Source organism: Ictalurus furcatus, chromosome 20 (assembly GCF_023375685.1).
Source record: "Ictalurus furcatus strain D&B chromosome 20, Billie_1.0, whole genome shotgun sequence".
Lineage (NCBI taxonomy): Eukaryota > Metazoa > Chordata > Actinopteri > Siluriformes > Ictaluridae > Ictalurus > Ictalurus furcatus.
The window spans coordinates 12,570,608-12,576,607 of NC_071274.1; positions in this window are offsets into that span (position 1 = coordinate 12,570,608).

Sequence of the window (6,000 nt, forward strand, 5' to 3'; positions counted from 1 at the left end):
ACCATCCATTTTTTAAAATGAATTTTCTTTTATTTAAGAGCGTTATACGTATTAATTTTGTCTTCTTTTCCCCCCAGGGTTTATCAGGTCCCAGTGAACCACCAGGAGCTAATCGTCGCCTACTGTTGATCACTACACTGCACACAGAAAAGACTTCATAGTGAATCCACAGTCTTAATGACTGGCTGTGAATAATGAGAGAGTGGCATTGCCATCTCATCCCATCCAATAGTCAGTGTAAGTGCACAGGTGATGCGGGAAAAGACGCAGATGGTTCCTTATGCATCATTTATCACGCCCATTTAAATCCGCAAATCCACTGAATGAGAACAGTTGAGTGCCAGTACAGCACACCAGACTAAGCATTAATTGTGATTATATTAATCATTTATTTCTCTATGAGGAGATCTGATCCTGGAAACTGAGGTTGAAGGTGAACATTTTAAACAATTTAGTATAATGCCAGTCATCTAGAGGATTTCAAAAGTCGTGTCTCACTATGACAATGAGCATGTGCTGATAATTGGTCAGGAGAATGAAGGCTCTCCCAGAAAGAAGAAAATACTGTATGTAAACTACTATTTTACCTAGACATGTAGCTGCTTTTGGGTCATTCCATCTCAAGTGGTCCAATTCAGGTCCAATGACCATTTTTAATCTTTTTTTTTTGAGTGATTACCTCTATGTATTGGCATTGCAAAACCACCAGTTTAAAAAAAATATATATATAATTATTTTTATTTTACTTGGTTTTCTATGACTGCCATCTTTTTGTCATGGCACAGAACACATTTTCGTTGTTTACAGAAGCTGTTACACAGCTGTTTACAGAAACCTTGATATCTTAGCTCAGGATGGTCCTAGCTCCTTGGAATGAAAACTGACCTCTATTAGCCCTAGCTCTGTAACCAATGGAATCTCAAACTCAAATTTTTTTTACAGCAGAATGCTACTATAGAGAACTTATTTCTGAGAAAATTTCAGGTTCATATCTCGTCCCCCACCAGAGATATTCAACCCGCAACTGACTGGAATTTAAAAAATTGCACTCTCTCACCTCATTAAAAAAAGAGACGTGTCAAACCTGAAATGTTCTGCATGCACACTATACTTACCTAGGTGCCCCCTAAAAAAATGAAGACTCGAACCCAACCCTTCCCATTCTGAATTGACCCTAAGTGTCAGCAATCTTTTGGACTTAAGTTCTAAGTATAAGGAACATGAATGTGCAAGATGTTTATATATGTACATGCACCTTGTAATGTGCTCTAGAGATTTTTTTCCCATGGAGATAGGATCATCCTAAACCGAGACATTGAGGTTTCTGTAAACAGCTGTATAACCTAAATTTGTTGTGTGCTATGACACAAAGATGGCCGTCGTAGTTAAACCAAATAAAACAAAATAAAATAAAAATAAAAAACTGGTGGTTTTGCAATGCCAATACATAGAGATACAACAAACTCAACAACAAAAAAAAGGTCAAGCAACCATCTTTGCAATTATTGGACCACTTGAGATGGAGAAAAAGACTTTTATGTCTTTGTGTTGTATATTCCTAGACTAATGCATGATCAGGTCAGAACAAAACCTCTGAACAAACACAAGAAAGCATTTACCTTTTATTCTCTGATCCTTACAATGAGCTTCTTATACAGCATAGAAGTCAAAAGACAACAGAACATGCCTGATTTCCTCAAGTCAAATCCTAAATTACCTCCACATCCTGTAAAATTTGACTTGTACATTTAATTTTAATTGTCTGTACAGTAGTTGCCCAAATTTCCCGGGGACACCGGCCATATTTATAAAGTAATTTTTGTTTTAGATGTATTTTTATGTGTGCAGCGGGTTGGAAGTCATGACATTTGAGTCACATATGCAGTAGTTCCAAGATTCCTTATACATTTTTTAAATAATAATTAAAATAAATGAATACATAAAAAATTATATATAACATTTATTACAATCTGATATTTTGTAATATTATTGAATATAAAAAATATTAGAATATGATAGAATATAATGTAAATATCAGACTGTAATAAATGTTATATACTTTTTAAAAAATTTGTACTTATTTTATTTACATTATTACAATATGAAAATGAATAATTAATACCATGACTACATGACTCCTGACTATGTAGTAGTACTACTATCACAGTGAGATGTGTGCAAGTTGTACAGTATGTTTTACATGTACAGTAAATAGCCTACAGCAGTGCTTTTCAGTTCCACTCCTACAAGGCCATCATTGTGTAAATCCACAATTTTTTTGAATTACAGGTGTCTGAGCAGAGAAAACACCAACCTGTGAAATGCTGTGCCACTCCAGTACTGGATTTGACTCAAAGGAGTGTAAATCATGACTGTCAGCCATCTTGAGCAGGCATTTGGTGTTGGCTGTTGACTCAGAGAGACGGACAATCAAGGTGAGGGTCTCCAGCTGATCGATGAAGATTCAGACTTCCTGCTGGGAGATGTGAGTCCACACCAAGGGCTCTCTGCTCTCCAATTTGTAACACATAATGTGAATAACATGAAATTTTCTCAATTTCCTCAAAGCTGCAGTATGAAACTTTTGCCTCTCTGTCACCATCTCTGTTTGAAACATAAAATTGCAATTTACTTGCAGAATTTTTTATTTTTTTTTGTATTCTCTGCGTGGATGAATCTGATCGTTTGAGGTGTTCGTATGTGTTGTATATTAGCTCCAATACTTGACAACGGAGGTAGAGGCGGATACGGTTTTCTTGGATTAGAGGTGAGTTGCACTCGTAGCTAGCAGAAAACAAGTGCGATTTACCACACTGACCACAGCACAACAAACAATAAAAACAATATAGGAAACACGATACCTAGCTGAATCTAGCGGACAAGTATGTTAATGTTAGTTAGCTACCTACTGAGCCACTGAAATATCTTATCTGTTCAGCAGAAAAAAAAACACATCTCTGTGTCAGTCTTCAATCCCTCCAGATCTCCGAATTGTCACCACCTCTCCAAAGCCATGCTGATCTTTATATTTATTCTCATTTTAGCACAGACTCGGTCACTTTCCCTTTTTAACTGCAGGCTCTCCGCAGTTCAAGGTTTCTTGGTTTTGAAAACAGCTGATTAGCCAGATGTCAATGATGATTGCGTTTAGAACTATCCAGATTAAAAGCAGATAACAAGTTTAAATACTAATCAACTTTTATAAGAACAAGCTACAAACACTCCACCATCCTCAGCCCACATACACGTGATATAGTAGCTGTTTACGGATGTGACGTAACCACACTGAGGTGAATGACGTCAAACTGGCCAAATCCAATCCAACAGCTTAAATTATATATAATTATTATAAGTTTATTGTTGTGAATCGCAGTGAGGTAAGGAGACGGTTTTGAACACTGATTTTTCCTTTTATGTATTTGCTAAACATTTGATTTTTGTTCATTTTTAACTGAAACAGTTCGATACTGCAGCTTTTATGGACATGGGAATTCTATTTAAATTTGAAAAAGTAATCAAAATTCTTCAAATAAATACATTGAGGTCATTATGACCTGTGTAACATGGTGAAAAAATCCCTAATCTTTGTAAATTTGAAAGAGATTATTTTAGAGTCACATGAGGTCCATCAGTGATTTGACACACATCCTCCATCAGGGAATCTATACATGATACATCACAGGAAACCACACACACTCATTTATACCCAGGGCTATTTAGATTAGACAGTCCACCTAGCGGCATGTTTTTAGGGTATGAAATGAAAAAGGAGAGCAGACAGGAGCAAGAGGATCTCAAACTCTGAACCCGTCACTCTCTGCTTCACCATTGTCCCATCCAAGGTGCATTCTGACCTCACACTCATTGTTTGTTGAATGGGCTCTGGATCTAATGTGAACCTGACCAGGATGAAGCACTTACTGAAAATAAATGAAATGAGATGTCCTTGGTTAATAGAACACACCTGCTGATGTGTAGTAAGGGTAAGTTATCAAAGCCTGGATGTGGGATCAAAAGTTCGGGGTGAGCTACAAAAGACCATTCACAAAAGTGTGTGCTACACTGACCTGTGACTCAGCATGAACAGCGGTTCAAAAAGATGAGGATGGCTGGCTTCATATGTCTTAGAGGAAGCATGTGATAGCCTTCACTTTCCTTAGCTGGTAGCTGTATGGCAGAGGAGAGCTAGCTGGTGGGTGTGAATTAACAGGTGACCAAGTTAAATAAATAAACAAGTGAGAAGATAAAACAGGGGCACGATGGCTTAGTGGTTAGCATGTTTGGGGGTTTCAATTCCCGCCTCTGCCCTTTGTGAGGAGTTCGCATGTTCTCCCTGTGCTTTGGGGGTTTCCTCCAGGTACCCCAGTTTCCTCCCCCAGTCCAAATACGTGTTGTAGGCTGACTAGAGATGCCAAATTGCATGTACACCCCATCCAGGGTGTCCCACGCCTTGTGCCCTGAGTCCCCTGGGATAGGCTCAAGGTTTCCCGTGACCTTATATGTAAATATTTAATTTCATAGATAAACCTTAAGGCAAGTTAATAATAGAAATCTTATATGAATGATTCAATCACTTGGCCATGGCATTAGTCAAGCAAATGTATAATTGGGATGCCATCATTACTGCCAGAACTGGGGAGAACGCTTTGCCACTTAGAAAAAAACATAAGTAGTACTCCTTAACATTTCACGTATGGAAATCTTAAATAAAGGAAAATGATGTACATGCATAAAGAAAACCTAAACATTCATTTATTAATTACATATGTATTAAGAGAATGTTATTAATACATCATCATAATTTCATCTCTACCTGGTGCATCTACTCAGCCAGGGTGCATTGTGGAGAAATGGATTCTGGGATGCATTTTAGCCCAGGCGTCAGTCATCACCACTTGCTGCCTCTAAAGACGGGAAACACGTACGTCCACAGACGCTGTGATCGTTCAGCTTTCACAGAGAAAGGTTGAGAGCGAGTGTTTGGATAAAGGTCATCATCATTACTCTGTGATATCCAGCAGTCACCCTGTGGCTCTCTGGACCACCTGTTGCTTGGCAACTGCCTGGAGCAGAACAGTAGCTGTTCTCTCTCACATTTAGCACATCCAACTGGGCAGCGGGGTTTTTTTGCCTCATTAAAGTGATTGATAGAAAGTAAAAGTATAATACAATTCTTTTCATCTTAATGCTTCCTGCCCTCTGAACATTGAGATGGGAGACAAAAGCAGTCTTTTTTTATTATTCTTTTTTAATCTAAGGTGTTGCTATTAGGAAATGCAGGGCCTGTTTGCATTACTTGACTAATTTTATACATAATGCATTACTCACAGACACAACTTCTATTTTAAGATGTATAACACACATGTTGAAGTACTTTATGTAGGATGGGGTTCAGTAACTTACTATATCTGAACTTATATGTTGTAGAGAAACTTTAGGCAAACTGACTCAGAAATAAATGCTTTTCTATTAAAAATCGAATTCAATGTGTAATACATATTTCTAATATTAACTAATTTCTCCTCCTAGAGCCTCAATGGCACTTAGTTAGCACAGCTACTGAGAGCCTACTGAAGCTTCCTGTTTCTCTGGAGATTTTGTGTACTATGCTTATTTTTTACTCTACAATTATTATTGATCACAGATTATTATTTATGGTCTGCTTACTAAGTACACCATGGAAATTATTGGCTTTTTGGACATATTTGAACAAGCAAATCTTTGATCCTCTTTGAAAGAGAGCCTTTTAGTAAAAATTATATACTTGAACAAAACCACAAGGAAAATTATATTTTTCAATCATTTATTCAACAGAAATATCAGAAGATGTGGTATTCTTCTATGGAAAAATTAAGTACAACTTTGGCCTCAGAAGCTAGTATTGACCTCCTTTAGCAGCAATAACTTCTTGTAGGCGTTTTGCATAATTGTCCACCAGTCTCTGGCATCAGCTTGCTGGAATTTCTGACCACTCCTCCATACAATATTGCTTCAGTTGCA